This window comes from Phyllobates terribilis, unplaced genomic scaffold, assembly GCF_046119375.1.
Source record: "Phyllobates terribilis strain yellow unplaced genomic scaffold, ASM4611937v1 Scaffold_1__5_contigs__length_1240528914, whole genome shotgun sequence".
Classification (NCBI taxonomy): Eukaryota; Metazoa; Chordata; class Amphibia; order Anura; family Dendrobatidae; genus Phyllobates; species Phyllobates terribilis.
The window spans coordinates 1,025,915,078-1,025,934,743 of NW_027362761.1; the positions used below are offsets into that span (position 1 = coordinate 1,025,915,078).

At 47.8% G+C, this 19,666-nt stretch overlaps 1 protein-coding gene across 2 annotated transcripts in view; it reads left to right on the forward strand.

Annotated features, from left to right (window-relative positions):
- Positions 1–19,666, forward strand: part of FSTL5 (follistatin like 5) — a 1,189,778-nt gene that overhangs the window by 1,034,049 nt on the left and 136,063 nt on the right. The window lies entirely within an intron of this gene.

Sequence of the window (19,666 nt, forward strand, 5' to 3'; positions counted from 1 at the left end):
CTGTGCTGTGTGAAGAGTACAGAAAATAAGAATGCAATGATTTGGAAATCTCTTAAAGCCAGATTTCATTCACAACACAACATAAAACACATCAGAAGTTGAAAGTAAGACTTTTTTAAATTTTATGTGAAAAAATTAACATGTTTAGAAATTGATGGTGAGAATACATCTCAAAAAAGTTTTGACAGGGTTATCAAAGGACTTGAAAAGTTAATGGTACTAATGAAAAATAAAAAACGGTTGGAGGGACAATTTTCAATTCACATGAATGTTTAAAAAAAATGCATGTTAGAGTCGCAGAGTTTCTCAGAAGCAAAGATGATCAGAGATTCATCAATCAGAACATCTGCATCTAAAAATTGTGGAACAATGTCAGAAAAATGTTATTCAGCATGAAATTGTAAAGACTTTGACTACCACACCATCTAGAGTACATAATATTATCAAAAGATTCAGAATCTGTAGAAATCTATGTGCACAAGAGACAAGGCCGATGATCAATATTGGATGATCGTGATCTACAGTTCCTCAGGTAACAACTGCATTAAAAGAGGCATGATTCACAAGTGCAAATCACTGCATGGGCTCAACACTCCACAAATGAGAGATAATACTCTTTCCTGCAAAGAAGAAGCAATATACAGTGGGTACGGAAAGTATTCAGACCCCTTTAAATTTTTCACTCTTTGTTTCATTGCACCCATTTGGTAAATTCTAAAAAGTTCATTTTTTTTCTCATTAAAGTACACTCTGCACCCCATCTTGACTGAAAAAAACAGAAATGTAGACATTTCTGCAAATGTATTAAAAAAGAAAAACTGAAGTATCATATGGTCATAAGTATTCAGACCCTTTGCTCAGTATTGAGTAAAAGCACCATTTTGAGCTAGTACATCCATGAGTCTTCTTGGGAATGATGCAACAAGTTATTCACACCTGGATTTGGGGATCCTCTGTCATTCTTCCTTGCAGATCCTCTCCAGTTCTGTCAGGTTGGATGGTGAATGTTGGTGGACAGCCATTTTCATGTCTCTTCAGAGATGTTCAATTGGGTTCAGGTCAGGGCTCTGGCTAGGCCAGTCAAGAATGGTCACAGTGTTGTTCCAAAGCCACTTCTTTGTTATTTTAGCTTTGTGCTTAGGGTCATTGTCTTGTTGGAAGGTGAACCTTCAGCAAAGTCTGAGGTCCAGAGCATTCTGGAAGAGGTTTTCATCCAGGATATCTCTGTACTTGGCCGCATTCATGTTTCCTTCAATTGCAACCAGTCGTCCTATCGCTGCAGCTGAAAAACACCCCCATGTTTCACTGTTGGGATTGTATTGGGCAGGTCATGAGCAGTGCCTGGTTTTCTCCACACATACCACATAGAATTATCACCAAAAAGTTCTATCTTCGTCTAATCAGACCAGAGAATCTTATTTCTCACAGTCTGGGAGTCCTTCATGTGTTTTTGAGCAAACTCTATGCGGGCTTTCATATGTTTTGCACTGAGGAGATGCTTCCATCGAGACTCTCTGCCATAAAGGCCCGACTGGTGGAGGGCAGCATTGATAGTCGACTTTGTGGAACTTTCACCCATCTCCCTACTGCATCTCTGGAGCTCAGCCACAGTGATCTTGGGGTTCTTCTTTACCTCTCTCACCAAGGGTCTTCTCCCACGATTGCTCAGTTTGGCTGGATGGCCAGGTCTAGAAAGTCTTCTGTTGGTCCCAAACTTCCAATTAAGGATATGAAGGTCACTGTGCTCTTAGGAACTTTGAGTAATGCAGAAATTCTTTGGTAACCTTGGCCAGATCTGTGCCTTGCCACAATTCTCTCACTGAGCTCCTTGAGCAGTTCCTTTGCGCTTATGATTCTCATTTGGTCTGACATGCTCTGTGAGCTGTGAGGTCTTATATAGACAGGTGTGTGCCTTTGCAAATCAAGTCCTATCAGTTTAATTAAACACAGCTGGACTCCAATGAAGGAGTAGAACCATCTCAAGGAGGATCACAAGGAAATGGACAGCAAGTGACTTAAATATGAGTGTCTGAGCAAAGGGTCTGAATACTTATGACCATGTGATGATTCAGTTTTTCTTTTTTAATACATTTGCAAAAATTTCTACATTTCTGGGGCTTTTTTCAGTCAAGATGGGGTGCAGAGTGTACTTTAATGATAAAAAAATGAACTTTCTAGAATTTACCAAATAGCTGCATTGAAACAAAGAGTGAAAAATTTAAAGGGGTCTGAATACTTTCCGTACCCACTGTAAAAACACAACGGTCTTCTCTGGGCCAATACTCATTTAAAATGGACTGAGGCAAAATGGAAAGCTGTTTTGTGGTCTGATGAACCAAATGTGAAATTCTTTATGAAAACCTTGGACAACAGTACCTATAGATTGATAAGGACCCATATGAGTGCACATTTCAAAAACCTGAATCTCTGATGGCATGGAGTTGCTTTAGTGCCTACAGGATGGACAGTTTACACATCTTGAAAGACACTATCAATGCTAATCATTGTATAGAGGTTTTAGAACAACATATTCTCCCATCAAGACAATGTCTATTTTGGGGAAGGCCTTGCATATTTCAGCAAATCCCCGCTAAACCACATTCTTTATCGATCACAACAGCATGGCTTTATAGAATAAGAGCTCGAGCGAGGATGAACTGGCCACCTGCAGTCCAGATCTTTCACCAATAGAAAACATTTGGCATATTATGAAAAATCCAGCAAAGATCCAGGACTGTTGAGCAGTGAGAATCCTACAACAGACTAGAATAGGGCAACATTCCTCAGCCAAAAACTCCAGAAATTGGTCTCATCACTTCCCAGACATTTACAGACTGTTGTAAAAAGAAGAAGGTATGCTACACAATGGTAGATAATGTCAGGTCCCGAACTATTTTGAGATGTGTTGCTGTCATCAATTTCTAAATTCTAAAGATAGAGTCTCGTGTTTTATAATCCTCAGTAAAGGAGGGGCTTGGCAAAGTCAGACCTTTCAAACCATTTCCTTAATGAGACTTAGTCAGCCAAAATGCCTTTGCACTCTGCCTGATCATTAAAGGGATTGTCCAAACGTCTGATTAATGACTGAAGATTTCTGAAACCTGACAGTGTACATTGTACATGTTGTCAAGATTCACCAGGTCTTGCCAGTGGGAGTGGATGGTCATTTTACTGCAAGTACAGTATGTGATTTGCATACTTACAGCCACATTTCAATGGCTTTTCTCAATAGAAGAGAATTGAGAGAAGCCAAATATGTTAGTCGGCACGTGACCGCATGTATGCAAATCGCATACTTACTGTCACATGATTGCCTGGTAGCACTGGCAATACCAATAAATCCTCACTGCATGCGCACCACACGCTGTCAGGATTCAGAAGCCTGCAGTCACATAGAGTGACGACAGACTTTTTTCAGAAGACTGGACAACCCCTTTAAAGACTGATTACTTTTTTTGTATGCTCAATTGTCAAATGAAAATTTAAAGAGATTTTTTAGTATTCAGTACTTCATTTCCCAATTTAGCTGTCTTCTGTGAGAAATGCCACCTGGCTTCACAGATCTAAGGTCTGGATTTAATCTTCTTTAGAAGATGTCTTTCTTTGCTGTATTTGAATATTTTTAGCAGCCGCTGGGGCACTAAGGAGACAGGTTCTGGTCACTGCACTTCTGAATGCCGGCAAGAGAAAAGCGCACGATGCACAAGAAGAGAGGTCCTTCATTCCAGCTCTGCTAGACTCTTAAATGCTGGCCTGTCTTGTCCCCACCCCCCATACTTTTTTACTCTTGATAAAGTGATAGAGAGTATGAATCTTTAAATACAGCAGGGGAAGGCAGCTTCTAAGAAAGATGAAATGCAGCCATTAGTTCTGTGCAGCACCATGACACTTCACAAAAAAGACAGCCAAATCTGGGAGTCAAGTATATTAGTGAATATCTTCATTTTTCATTTGGCAATCATTTATGTAAAATAAAAAATTTTTTACTCTTTAGGTACAATCTGACCCATGAACTACATTCATCTCTTCGTCCTTTCCCTGAGGATAGTGCCAACAGGCAGGCATCTTTTTTTTTCCGTAGAGAGAATACCTGAGGCCCAAATTATTTTCCGTTTAACTGAAATTCAGCTGCAAAATGATTTTTTGCTGAATCAAGAATGTAGTCTGCATAACTTTTTTTCCAGCCAAACAAAAGAATAACTACTGGACCCATTTTTTTAACATTAAAGTGTATTGGAAGTGGATCATAACTGATGGTCATCTGTTATTCCATCTGTAAGAGGAGAAGACAATACTCCTGAAAAACTGTGTGTTGTTGGTACAAGAAGGCTGTTACCTACCATTCATATGGGACCATGCAAAACTAATCGGAACAGTTGCTGGGGTGACGAGTTTGGATGTAACACCTAGATAGGTACCATTGATGACAAAGTTCCTTAGTATAAAAGGTCTGCGCGCCAAACCAGATCAGGATTTTGTGCCAGGAAGGAGAGTGGACCAGACTTGCACAGAAGACGTGGCAACCAGGGTGACAGGCTGCAGTAAAGAGTGCACGCCGGTCAGCAGTGTCATGACCACAGGTATCACCCATTTGGCACCAGACCAGACCCAGAACACAGACTACACAGTCAAGGCCTGAGGACTCGATGCACACCAGTCAAGACCCAGAGTTCAGACTATTCTGGTCAAGGCCCGAATCCCAGACCTGCGTGGGTCAAGGCCCAGATCCTGGATGACGACCGCCAGGAGTCATCCATCTAACCCCTGTTAGAGCACAACCTTCATCCCCTTGGACATGAGATATGCCCACTGACTGTCAAGTACCAAAGATCCATGAGGAGATGTTGCATGAGAGAGGACGCTTGCAGTGGTGGACAGACAATGCGAGTGAGCCGGGCTGTTACTTCCAGCACTGATGTATGGTACAGAGTAAAGCCGAAGAAGAACAACTCCCATACAAAAAACTATAATAAAATGTAATATTTTATTGAACATATATTAAAAAAGACAAATTTTAAAAACAAAACAGAATAAAAAAGGGAAATCTACTGCAAATGAACAAGTTGTAGTGGATTTTTGAATTGTCATAATGTAACGGGTCTGGGAGGCGGAACCTCTGAGCTACTATACAAGGGGGCGGCCCTTGTAAGGGAGCGGGCGGCAGTCTCTGGATGAACGGACAGGGAGATACGGCAAGTGATCAGGGCAGTCTCTGGGTAAAGGGTAGGTACGACCTGTGATGGCAGAGCCTCCTGGTAGGCTAGCAGGCAGATGGTAGATGTGTGCTCCCAGGTGAGCAAGCGAGAGTCTCTGGAATAACAGGTGGTCACGGCACGTGACGGCGGAACCTCCGGGCTGGCAAGCAGGCAGGTAACGGAGAAGCGCTCCCAGGTGAGCGGGCAAGAGTCTCTGAAGTAGCTGATGGTCACAGCACGTGACAACGGAGCCTCCGGGCTGGCAAGCAGGCAGGTAACGGAGAAGCGCTCCCAGGTGAGCGGACAAGAGTCTGAAGTAGCTGATGGTCACAGCACGTGACAACGGAGCCTCCGGGCTGGCAAGCAGGCAGGTAACGGAGAAGCGCTCCCAGGTGAGCGGGCAAGCTGGTCCATAGACAGACTGACCGGAGTTGTAAGGCAGACCGTCGGACCTCAGGAAAGTAGGCAGGTAGCTGATGTGCGCTCCCAGGTGAGCGGGCAGGCTGGTCCTTTAGACAGACTGACAGGAGTAGTAAGGCAGACCGTCGGACCTCAGACTGGCAGACAGGTAACAAGTATTCAGGCAGGAAACTGGCAGGTAACTGGCAGGAAACTGGCAGGTAACTGGCAGGAAACTGGCAACGGGACCTGAGGGCTGAAGCACAGGTGAGACACAGGTGCAAACAACATTGCTCGGGCACCTCCATTTTGGAGGAGGTGCCTTATATATGATGAAGTCCTCCGGCCATTGGCCGGGGACTCCTTAGGACGGCGCGCGCGGCCCCTTTAAGAGGAGGGGAGCGCGCGCGCCCTAAGCACAGGGGCCGGGAAGGAGCGCGCGCTGAGAGCAGAGCGGGAGGAGGACGCCGGGAAGGAGCGCGCGCTGACAGCAGGGCGGGGAGAGGACGCCGGGCACAGAGCAGAGCGGTGAGGGGAGCAGCGTCCCTGCCTAGCAGAGGGCAGGGATGCCAGCGCTACAGTACCCCCCCCTTTAGGCCCCCCCTTTTTTAGGCCAGACAGAAATTTAGCTAGGATGAGAGGGGCATGGATGTTCTCCCGGGGCTCCCACGTTCTCTCCTCAGGACCAAACCCCTTCCAATCTACCAGAAAAAAGGTCTTTCCTCTTACCCTTTTGGTGGCAAGAATGTTCTCTACCTCAAACTCGTCCTCAGCAGAAACCGGAGCAGGAGGCGTACCTGTAGACTTGGAAAAAGAGTTAAGTACCACAGGTTTGAGGAGAGATACATGGAAGGAGTTAGGGATCCGTAAGTTGACCGGGAGTTTCAATTTATAGGCCACCGGGTTGATCTGACGGATGACCTCCAGTGGGCCGATGAACCGAGGCCCTAACTTATAGGAAGGGATCTTGAGCCGGACATATTTGGACGAGAGCCAGACTTTATCCCCAGGACGGAATTGAGGAGGGTCCAGACGTTTTTTGTCAGCGTGTCTTTTCATACGCTCGGAAGACTGAAGGAGTGCGGATCGGGTACTCTCCCAAATGGAGGAAAATTTGCTAACGAGAGATTCCGCAGCCGGGTTGTCCACCGAGGTGGAGACAGGAAAAGGAATCCGAGGATGCTGACCAAAGACTACAAAAAACGGGGATTTGGAGGAGGATTCGCTCTCGTGATTATTGTAAGAGAACTCGGCCCATGGTAGGAGATCCACCCAGTCAGAATGGTGGGCATTAACGAAGTGCCGGAGGTAACTGGTCAGGTTCTGATTGATCCGCTCCACTTGACCATTGGACTGTGGGTGGTAAGTGGAAGAGAAGTCCAGGGAGACGTCTAGTAGTTTACAAGTGGCTCTCCAGAAGCGTGAGGTGAACTGTACCCCACGATCCGACACGATGTGGAGGGGCAGGCCATGAAAACGGAAGATGTGACGAATAAAGTCTCTAGCTAGCTCGGGTGCAGACGGGAGGCCTGGCAGGGGAACGAAATGAGCCATCTTGGAGAAGCGGTCAGCGACCACCCAAATGACCGTACAACCGGCAGAGAGTGGGAGGTCAGTTATGAAGTCCATTGCAATATGCTGCCAGGGGGCAGCAGGTACTGGGAGCGGAAGGAGGCGACCGGCTGGCAGATGTCTCGGAACCTTGTTGCGGGCGCAGGACACACAGGCAGAAACAAAGTCTATTACATCCTTGTGCAGGGTAGGCCACCAGTAGTGCCGGGAAATAAGCTGGAGGGTCTTCTTCTGACCAGCGTGGCCAGCCAGTTTAGACGAGTGACCCCAGTGAAGGATCTTCTCCCGGTCAGGTACTGATACGAACGTCTTTCCGGGAGGAAGACGATTTAGACTCACGGGAGCCACCTGCATTACTCTGGCGGGATCGATGATGTGTTTCGGATCTTCCTCGAGATCAGATACCAGAAAGGATCGAGACAAGGTGTCCGCCTTGACGTTTTTGTCAGCCGGGCGAAAATGAAGGACAAAATCAAAACGAGCAAAAAACAAGGACCACCGGGCTTGGCGCGGGTTAAGTCTCTGGGCATGCTGGAGATAAGCCAAGTTCTTGTGGTCAGTGTAAATTATTACCGGGTGAAGAGCCCCCTCAAGCAGGTAACGCCACTCCTCCAATGCCAGTTTGATGGCCAATAACTCTCGATCTCCTATGGAATAATTGCGCTCTGAGGAGGAGAAGAGTTTAGAGAAGAAGCCGCAAGTTACCATCCTCCCGGAAGAAGATTTTTGAGTAAGTACCGCTCCAGCTCCAGAGGAGGAGGCGTCCACTTCCAGGAAGAACTGCTTGTTGCCGTCCGGGCGATGCAGCACCGGGGCGGAAGAGAAGGCCTGTTTTAAGGAAAGAAAGGCTTCTTCTGCTTCGGGCGGCCACTCTTTGGGATTAGTACCCTTACGGGTGAGCGCGGAAATTGGGGCAGTCCGGGAAGAGAAGTGTGGTATGAAGAGGCGGTAGTAGTTGGCGAAGCCCAGGAACCGCTGAATGGCCTTCAGCCCCTCCGGTCGAGGCCATTTCTCGATGGCAGACAGTTTCTCTGGATCCATTCGTAGGCCGGTCTGAGAAATAATGTAGCCCAAAAACGGAAGCGAGGTCTGCTCAAAGAGGCACTTCTCGTATTTAGCGAAGAGGTGATTCTGCCTGAGCCTGAGCAGGACCTGACGAACGTCCCTCCGGTGAGTCTGGAGATCCGGAGAGAAGACCAAGATGTCGTCCAGGTACACCACTACGCAGGAGTAGAGAAGGTCCCGGAAGATGTCATTGACCAACTCTTGAAAGACGGCAGGAGCGTTACAGAGACCAAAGGGCATTACCAGGTATTCATAGTGGCCGTCCCGGGTGTTGAATGCCGTCTTCCATTCATCCCCTTGACGGATACGAACCAGGTTGTACGCCCCACGGAGGTCTAGTTTGGTGAAGATTCTAGCCCCTCTCAGACGATCAAATAATTCTGGAATGAGCGGAAGGGGGTACTTATTCTTCACCGTGATCTGGTTTAGGCCTCTATAGTCTATACAGGGACGGAGAGAGCCGTCCTTCTTTTTAACGAAAAAGAAGCCTGCTCCCGCCGGGGAGGTAGATTTCCGGATGAATCCCATGGCCAGATTCTCCTCAATATATTCGGACATCGACCGGGTCTCAGCAGCGGATAAAGGATAAATACGCCCACGGGGAGGAGTAGTACCGGGTAATAGGTCGATGGGACAGTCGTATGGTCTATGAGGGGGTAATGTCTCTGCCTCCTTTTTATTAAAGACATCAGCATAAGACCAATAAGGAATTGGAAGTCCAGGTAGATTAGCTGGGGTAGGAGAGGGACGGACGGGATGGACGGGAACCAGGCAGGTCTTATGACAGTCTTGTCCCCAGCGAAGGACTTCTCCGGTTTGCCAGTCAAGCACGGGTGCATGTCTCTGGAGCCAAGGCAGACCTAGCAAGAGGGCGTGAGAGAGTCCAGGCAGAACATGAAAGGCGATACTCTCAGAATGCAGCATTCCCACCTGCAGAGTAATGGATTCGGTGATGAGTTGGATGGGGCGTGGTAAGAGCCCCCCATCCACGGCAGCCACAGACAAGGGTACAGCCAGAGGTTTGGTGGGGATGCGGTATTTCTCTACCAGGGACTGTGAAATAAGATTCCCGGCTGCTCCAGAGTCCAGTTGGGCTAGTTCGAAATAACGGTTCTCCCCGTAGACGATTGAAACTGACAACAGCAGGGATGGAGAGGATTTATTCTTGTCTAGGTGGACTTCTCTGAGCGAACCTAGACACAGGCGTTTCCCGACCTTTCCGGGCAGGCACGGATCTGGTGCTGCTTACTGCCACAGTAGAAGCAGGTCCCCTCGGCACGGCGTAAGTCCTGACGGGTCTTGACCATCTTGGTCTGGTCGACCTGCATAGGCTCAGGAGGGTGTACCTGGTTAGAGACAGAAGGAGTGACGGGTTTCTGAAAAGTAGGAGCTAGACGTGGTAACCTCCTCTCACGGGTGACCTCTCTGGCACGCTCCTGGAACCGTAGGTCAATCCGGGTGGCAAGAGTTATTAAGTCATCGAGAGTGGTAGGAGTGTCCCGACCGGCAAGTTCATCTTTAATACGGCCGGACAGACCCTCCCAGAAGACGGAAACCAGAGCGTCGTTATCCCAGGTCAGCTCCGAGGCAAGGGTACGGAACCGTATGGCATATTGGCCCACGGTGAGACTCCCCTGACGGAGGCGTAGCAACGATGATGCAGATGAGGTCTTCCGTCCGGGTTCGTCGAAGACTTTCCGGAAAGCCGTGAGAAAAGCAGGCAAGTTGGACACCAGGGGGTCTCCTCTCTCCCATAGAGGATTTAGCCAGGCCAGGGCCTCCCCGGTGAGATGGGACATGATGAAGGCAATTTTGGCCCGGTCGGAGTTAAACTGGTAGGACAAAAGTTCAAAATGCAGGGTGCACTGATTTAAGAAGCCCCGAGCCTGGACGGAGTCGCCTCCGAAGCGAGGAGGTGCAGAAAGCCGGGGTCCGGGGTAGGATACCATGGTATTAGTGGGCAGCGGAGCTGCCGGATTGCAAGATATGGCACTGGCGGAGGTTGTTGGTGGATCAGACAGAGTGTTCAGGCGAGTATTAACATTCCGCAGGTGACCCAGGATGAACTCCTGTTGGGACCTCTGACGGGACAGTTCAAGACAGAGGTCCGAGAGCGAGGGAGCTTGGGTGCCACCGGGTTCCATGGCCCGAGCAAACTGTAACGGGTCTGGGAGGCGGAAAGTCTGAGCTACTATACAAGGGGGCGGCCCTTGTAAGGGAGCGGGCGGCAGTCTCTGGATGAACGGACAGGGAGATACGGCAAGTGATCAGGGCAGTCTCTGGGTAAAGGGTAGGTACGACCTGTGATGGCAGAGCCTCCGGGTAGGCTAGCAGGCAGATGGTAGATGTGTGCTCCCAGGTGAGCAAGCGAGAGTCTCTGGAATAACAGGTGGTCACGGCACGTGACGGCGGAACCTCCGGGCTGGCAAGCAGGCAGGTAACGGAGAAGCGCTCCCAGGTGAGCGGGCAAGAGTCTCTGAAGTAGCTGATGGTCACAGCACGTGACAACGGAGCCTCCGGGCTGGCAAGCAGGCAGGTAACGGAGAAGCGCTCCCAGGTGAGCGGACAAGAGTCTGAAGTAGCTGATGGTCACAGCACGTGACAACGGAGCCTCCGGGCTGGCAAGCAGGCAGGTAACGGAGAAGCGCTCCCAGGTGAGCGGGCAAGCTGGTCCATAGACAGACTGACCGGAGTTGTAAGGCAGACCGTCGGACCTCAGGAAAGTAGGCAGGTAGCTGATGTGCGCTCCCAGGTGAGCGGGCAGGCTGGTCCTTTAGACAGACTGACAGGAGTAGTAAGGCAGACCGTCGGACCTCAGACTGGCAGACAGGTAACAAGTATTCAGGCAGGAATCAGGCAGGTAACTGGCAGGAAACTGGCAGGTAACTGGCAGGAAATTGGCAACGGGACCTGAGGGCTGAAGCACAGGTGAGACACAGGTGCAAACAACATTGCTCGGGCACCTCCATTTTGGAGGAGGTGCCTTATATATGATGAAGTCCTCCGGCCATTGGCCGGGGACTCCTTAGGACGGCGCGCGCGGCCCCTTTAAGAGGAGGGGAGCGCGCGCGCGCGCGCCCTAAGCACAGGGGCCGGGAAGGAGCGCGCGCTGAGAGCAGAGCGGGAGGAGGACGCCGGGAAGGAGCGCGCGCTGACAGCAGGGCGGGGAGAGGACGCCGGGCACGGAGCAGAGCGGTGAGGGGAGCAGCGTCCCTGCCTAGCAGAGGGCAGGGACGCCAGCGCTACACATAATCTCTATATTTTTTGAATCCTCGTAAGATTCCATATGGTCTCACTGAGGGGAGGCATTAAATAATGAAATGACACTATTAACATATATGTGGTATTTGTGTTTGCTTCTAATACATGCACTATGCACTTTATATTTATATGTATGAAATAATCATATAGTCAGTGTTTATTAGATATTTCTCCTTATGGATCTATATGTGGTTTCACATCTGGCATAAATTATAAGTAAGACTTTTTTACCTGTTACTTGTTCATTTACAGTAGATTGCCCTTTTTTGTTCTGTTTTGTTTTTAAATTTTATCTTTTTTAATATATGTTCAATAAAATATTACATTTTATCATAGTTTTTTGTATGGGTGATGTTCTTCTTCGGCTTTACTATTGCATACTTACTAGTGTTGAGCGAACATGCTCGACACTGCTCGGTACTCGCCCGAGCATCACGCTACTTGGGATGTTCGGCGAGCACCGAGCATTTCCGGGTTACTCGGGCGGGAGCTCGGGTCTCCGCCCTGCATGTTTGGTGCTCTTTTCAGAGCCAATGAACATGCAGGGATTGCCAGCCAGTCACTGTAATGCTGCAGCCATGTTGGTTGTGGGCATTACAGTGATTGGCTGGCTGCTCAGCGTCACCTCAAGTATTTAAAACCGGGCGCCGCCATCTTGGACACAGTCGCTCTGGATTAGACAGTGTAGGGACAGCGCTGCTGATTTAGGGAGAGATATAAACTGCGAAATAGTTAGTGTAGGGTCTGTAAAGGCTGCCAGAACATACAAACAGTCCTTTTCAGGACTAATATCCATTCCAGATACAAGGCAGGCAGGCTGTATAGGAGACACAGTGGTTATACCAGCAAACGCTGCATTACAGTCCTGTGTGCTCCTGTTGCTCAAATTGCTGGACTTAGCACCAGGTGTCGGGGGCCAGGAAAAATCCTTTTTTTTCCATCTAAATCCTCCTTTTTTTTTCCTCGTCCACACTGTACAAATACCCGTCTTATTAACCTTTTGGTGTGTCCCCCTCCCCCCCCCCCCAAAAAAAGCGTGTCTCTGATTTTTCAGACACAAATATAACTGTTGAAAATAGTCTGGTGTAGGCTAGAGAAACAGAAGTGTTGTTTTGCACTTCCACGGTTCAAACCTCTGTATTATCCATTTTGGGCCATTTGTATCTAAAAAAAAAACAGTTTGAGTGTATCGCTCACTGTTCAGCCGCAAATATCTCTATTTAAAAAAGTGTGGTATACCCCAGTAAACAATAACTGTGGTTTTGCCATCCCAAGGTAAAAAATCTCTATTATTCAGGTTTTGGTAGTTTTTTCCGTAAAGAAAAACAGTAGTGTCTCCTGACTGTTGTGACACAAAAATATATCTGTTGAAAATAGTCTTGTGTAGGCCCGACATCCCAGTGTGGTTTCGCAGTTCCACGGGTCAAATCGCTGTACTATCCAGTTTTGGGCCTTTGGTAACTAAAAAAAAAGCAGTTTGAGTGTGTCGCTCACTGTTCAGCCGCAAATATCTCTATTTAAAAAAGTGTGGTATACCCCAGTAAACAATAACTGTGGTTTTGCCATCCCACGGTAAAAAATCTCTATTATTCAGGTTTTGGTAGTTTTTTCCGTAAAGAAAAACAGTAGTGTCTCCTGACTGTTGTGACACATAAATATATCTGTTGAAAATAGTCTTGTGTAGGCCCGACATCCCGGTGTGGTTTCGCAGTTCCACGGGTCAAATCGCTGTACTATCCAGTTTTGGGCCTTTGGTATCTAAAAAAAAAGCAGTTTGAGTGTGTCGCTCACTGTTCAGCCGCAAATATCTCTATTTAAAAAAGTGTGGTATACCCCAGTAAACAATAACTGTGGTTTTGCCATCCCACAGTAAAAAATCTCTATTATTCAGCTTTTGGTAGTTTTTTCCGTAAAGAAAAACAGTAGTGTCTCCTGACTGTTGTGACACAAAAATATATCTGTTGAAAATAGTCTTGTGTAGGCCCGACATCCCAGTGTGGTTTCGCAGTTCCACGGGTCAAATCGCTGTACTATCCAGTTTTGGGCCTTTGGTAACTAAAAAAAAAGCAGTTTGAGTGTGTCGCTCACTGTTCAGCCGCAAATATCTCTATTTAAAAAAGTGTGGTATACCCCAGTAAACAATAACTGTGGTTTTGCCATCCCACGGTAAAAAATCTCTATTATTCAGGTTTTGGTAGTTTTTTCCGTAAAGAAAAACAGTAGTGTCTCCTGACTGTTGTGACACATAAATATATCTGTTGAAAATAGTCTTGTGCAGGCCCGACATCCCGGTGTGGTTTCGCAGTTCCACGGGTCAAATCGCTGTACTATCCAGTTTTGGGCCTTTGGTATCTAAAAAAAAAGCAGTTTGAGTGTGTCGCTCACTGTTCAGCCGCAAATATCTCTATTTAAAAAAGTGTGGTATACCCCAGTAAACAATAACTGTGGTTTTGCCATCCCACAGTAAAAAATCTCTATTATTCAGCTTTTGGTAGTTTTTTCCGTAAAGAAAAACAGTAGTGTCTCCTGACTGTTGTGACACAAAAATATATCTGTTGAAAATAGTCTTGTGTAGGCCCGACATCCCAGTGTGGTTTCGTAGTTCCACGGGTCAAATCGCTGTACTATCCAGTTTTGGGCCTTTGGTAACTAAAAAAAAAGCAGTTTGAGTGTGTCGCTCACTGTTCAGCCGCAAATATCTCTATTTAAAAAAGTGTGGTATACCCCAGTAAACAATAACTGTGGTTTTGCCATCCCACGGTAAAAAATCTCTATTATTCAGGTTTTGGTAGTTTTTTCCGTAAAGAAAAACAGTAGTGTCTCCTGACTGTTGTGACACATAAATATATCTGTTGAAAATAGTCTTGTGTAGGCCCGACATCCCAGTGTGGTTTCGCAGTTCCACGGGTCAAATCGCTGTACTATCCAGTTTTGGGCCTTTGGTATCTAAAAAAAAAGCAGTTTGAGTGTGTCGCTCACTGTTCAGCCGCAAATATCTCTATTTAAAAAAGTGTGGTATACCCCAGTAAACAATAACTGTGGTTTTGCCATCCCACAGTAAAAAATCTCTATTATTCAGCTTTTGGTAGTTTTTTCCATAAAGAAAAACAGTAGTGTCTCCTGACTGTTGTGACACAAAAATATATCTGTTGAAAATAGTCTTGTGTAGGCCCGACATCCCAGTGTGGCTTCGCAGTTCCACGGGTCAAATCGCTGTACTATCCAGTTTTGGGCCATTGGTAACTAAAAAAAAAGCAGTTTGAGTGTATCGCTCACTGTTCAGCCGCAAATATCTCTATTTAAAAAAGTGTGGTATACCCCAGTAAACAATAACTGTGGTTTTGCCATCCCACGGTAAAAAATCTCTATTATTCAGGTTTTGGTAGTTTTTTCCGTAAAGAAAAACAGTAGTGTCTCCTGACTGTTGTGACACATAAATATATCTGTTGAAAATAGTCTTGTGTAGGCCCGACATCCCGGTGTGGTTTCGCAGTTCCACGGGTCAAATCGCTGTACTATACAGTTTTGGGCCTTTGGTATCTAAAAAAAAGCAGTTTGATTGTGTCGCTCACTGTTCAGCCGCAAATATCTCTATTTAAAAAAGTGTGGTATACCCTAGTAAACAATAACTGTGATTTTGCCATCCCACGGTAAAAAATCTCTATTATTCAGCTTTTGGTAGTTTTTTCCGTAAAGAAAAACAGTAGTGTCTCCTGACTGTTGTGACACAAAAATATATCTGTTGAAAGTAGTCTTGTGTAGGCCCGACATCCCAGTGTGGTTTCGCAGTTCCACGGGTCAAATCGATGTACTATCCAGTTTTGGGCCTTTGGTATCTAAAAAAAAAGCAGTTTGAGTGTGTCGCTCACTGTTCAGCCACAAATATCTCTATTTAAAAAAGTGTGGTATACCGCAGTAAACAATAACTGTGGTTTTGCCATCCCAGGGTAAAAAATCTCTATTATTCAGCTTTTGGTAGTTTTTTCCGTAAAGAAAAACAGTAGTGTCTCCTTACTGTTGTGACACAAAAATATATCTGTTGAAAATAGTCTTGTGTAGGCCCGACATCCCAATGTGGTTTCGCAGTTCCAAGGGTCAAATCGCTGTACTATCCAGTTTTGGGCCTTTGGTATCTAAAAAAAAAGCAGTTTGAGTGTGTTGCTCACTGTTCAGCCGCAAATATCTCTATTTAAAAAAGTGTGGTATACCCCAGTAAATAATAACTGTGGTTTTCCTCTTCCACGGTTCTAATCTACTCTTTATTACACTTTTTCCATTGATAGTGCAAGTGTAAGCTATTTTACTTCATTTACAATGGGCAAGGCGCATGGCAAGGGACGTGGAAGTGGACATTCTTGTGATGGTTCGTGCAGAGGACGGGGCCGTGGCCAAGGTGAAAATGTGCCACAACCAACAGCCACATCTTCTCGCTCCCACTTCTTGACCGATTTACTAGGGAAGCACAGAACAACACCGGTATTGAGAACTGATCAGTGTGAACAGGTTATTAATTGGATAGCAGACAATACTTCCAGTTACCTGGGCACCACCACCTCCGGTCTGTCTCCCACACGGTCATCTCTTAGTAGCCGTGAGTCTCGACCGCATACTCCTCCTCACCCTGATGCTCCTTCCTCCCACCATGCCGAGTGTCGTCAGACAGCAAGTGATCCCACACTTGGACACTCTGAAGAGCTGTTCACTGGTCCATTTCCATATTTGGGCCCCTCGCCTGATACGCTTGAAGTGGTGGAAGAGGAGATCCCATGTTGCGATGCCCAAATATTTGAACAGCCACGGCCACAGGAAGTCGACGTTGGCAATCTGTCACAAGAGGTGGACGATGACGAGACACAACTGCCAGGAAGTGAGGAGGAGGATCGTGGTGCGCAAGTGGAAGAGGAGGAGGGGGTGGATGATCTAGTAACTGACCCAACGTGGAAGGAGGACATGCAGAGTGAGGCCAGCAGCACACAGGGGGAGGGAGGCAGAGTACCCCAACAGGCAGGAAGAAGCAGTGTGGTGTCTGCAGACAGAAGGAAGGCAACCGTTCCCCGTAACACCAACACGAGGGACGTTTCCAGTACAAGCGGTAGGTCTTCCAGAGTCTGGAATTTTTTTAAAGACTCTGCTGATAACCCCAAAAAGGCCATATGTTCCACCTGCCATGCCAGCATCAGCAGGGGTGACAAAACTACCAGCCTGACAACCACCAGCATGATCAGGCACATGGCAGCAAAGCACCCGACTTTGTGGGGCGAAACCCAGGGTCCACGACCAGTGTCAGCGGGTGTCACCACTGCTTCTTCCACTGTTGTGCGTGCAATAGAACCCCCTGTTGTGTGTGCAAGGCAATCCCCTGTCCATACTGCATGTAAAGATGCCCCCTCCTCTCAGTCTTCATTTGTTATGGCAGTTTCTCAAGAAACAGCATCAACGTCCACGTCCACGTCCCACCGCAGCGTTCAATTGTCCATATCCCAGACCTCTGAATGAAAGCGGAAATTCGCAGCTAACGCCCCACAGGCCACAGTCCTAAATTCGCACATTTCACGACTGTTTGCATTGGAAATGCTGCCTTTTAGGCTGGTGGAGACGGAATCCTTCCGCAATCTTATGGCGGTGGCCGTCCCTCGGTACTCGGTCCCCAGCCGACACTATTTTGCCCGGTGTGCCATCCCCGCACTACACAAGCACGTGTCCCAAAGCATCTGCCGTGCCCTCAACAACGCAGTTACTGGGAGAGTCCACCTGACAACGGACACGTGGACAAGTGCTTGTGGCCAGGGACGGTACATCTCTCTGACGGCACACTGGGTAAACATAGTGGAAGCCGGGACCCATGCGGACCTTGGGACGGAAAACATCCTCCCCTCACCGAGGATTGCGGGCCCTATGTCAGTCAGAGTTGCCCCCACAGTGTACAGCTCCTGCACATCCTCCTCCTCCTCCTCATGTTCAGCCTCCATCTCAGATATCACCACATCAGTTACAAGCTGGAAGCATTGCAGTACTGCCTCCGCCAAGCAGCAACAGGCTGTGCTGAAACTCATAAGCTTAGGTGATAAACCTCACACTGCTTGTGAGTTGTGGACAGCTGTGAAAGAGCAGGCAGATCTGTGGCTGAGACCGCTGAACCTACATCCCGGCATGGTCGTGCGTGACAATGGCCGTAACCTGGTGGCGGCTCTGAGGCGAGGCGAGATCACACACGTACCATGCCTGGATCGTGTGCTTAACCTCGTGGTTCAGCGGTTTCTTAAATCATACACCGAGTTGCCAGATCTGCTCGTGAAAGTACACCGCCTGTCAGCTCATTTTCGCAAGTCGGTACAGCTTCCGCCGCCCTTGCTGTGTTGCAGCAGCGTTTGCAGCTTCCGTCACACCGACTGGTGTGTGATGTCCCCACACGTTGGAACTCTACCCTCCACATGTTGCAAAGGATTTGTGAGCAGAAGAGAGCAGTTGTGGAGTACCAGCTGCAACAAGGCTGTCGATATTCAGGTCAGACTCCACACATAAGACCTCAGGAGTGTACCATCCTGACAAACTTTGAGGAGGCCACCATGATGGTGAGTGGCGATGACGCCATCATTAGTGTCAGCATCCCACTTGTCTGTCTTTTGCAACGCTCTCTGCAGACAATTAAAGAGGAGGCATTGCAGCCAGAGTATGATGAGATGGATCAAGAAGCCGTAGCGGGCGATTACACACAGCCCAGCCTCATCTCATCCCAACGTGCATTGGGGGACAATGAGGGAGAGGAGGAGGAGGAGGAAGAACAGGAGCTGCTATCATGCGTTGTAGACGGTAGTACCTGTACAAGTGTCATACCATCGGTTCAGCGTGGGTGGCCTGAGGACAGGGGGGAGGAGGAAGAGGAGGAGAGCATGGTCAGTCGTCATCTTGGTGAGGACACGGAAATCTTGCCCGTTACCAGTCTGGCACGCATGGCTGACTTTATGTTACCCTTAGTGTTGAGCCACCCCCGTAGTGTTCGAGTTCGGTTCGGTTCGTCGAACACCCGTGTGTTCGCCGAACTGTTCGTCGAACTGTTCGTCGAACACCTTCGAACACCGTTAAAACCAATGGCAGGCAAACAAAAACACATAGAAACACATAGAAAACACCTTCAAAGGTGTCCAAAAGCTGACAAACTGCTGAGAAGACATAACTAACACATGGAAAAGTGACAAGTACATATAGTCATGCGAAAATAAAAGAGGTGGAGGAGTAAAAGGAGGGGGAGACACAGATATAGGCATGTCATGCCCTTCTAAAATCCAAAAAGTGAGAAGCCGACACGGCCAGTCCGCTCCTGCCCGTGCCACCTCCATGTCGCCGGGTTTGTGCCAGAGCCGCGGTGAACCCTAACGGCCAGCCCCCCTCTCCCAATACTGGTGCCTGTCCGCTGGTGGGTCGAGCGAGCCCCCCTGTGGTGGAGGCAGCTCTAAACTTTTTAATTTAAATTGTCTCTCTAATTTGAATGAATACACTTTAAATCCATTTACAAGGATCTATTGGAGGGCAAGTCTCATGCCAGCAGCCGCGGTAATTCCAGCTCCAGTAGCGTCCACTAAAGCTGCTGCAGTTAAAAAGCTTTTATAAGGATCGAGCTCGGCTGTCCACTGCAAGGCATCCTACTGCCAGTCCCAGCCCCTATGCCTTGGGGTGCCTCCTGATGCTCTTCACTAAGTATCCCATGGTCCCGAAGCATTTCCTTTGAAAAAATTAAGTGTCTAAACTACAGGTGGTGTAGCTTGCTTAACAGCCGGGATAATCCGCTGACTAGCAGACACTGCTACTAGGCACAAAGTATTTCCTGGGCTAGATGCAGTTAAAAATTTGTAATTAGATACTCTCGTTGGATGCTGAGAAAGCATTCCATAGAGTCTCCTGGCACGCCATATATGATTCTCTTAAAAAGCTTGGGGTAGGGGTCTAGGGGACCCTTTTATAGCCAAAATCATGGCCCTGTGTCGCAATACGTCACCTAGGCTGAAGATAAATGGAACTGTAGCACCCTGAGGGCTCGGTTGCTACAGACGTATTGCACCTCACCCAGAGGTGTGATATCTCACTCTCAGGTAAGGATGGAGTGTGGATCAGGACCCGACACCTGCATGCATTACACCACATTGCCGTGGGGCAGGGCGACCAATATTCCAATGAGA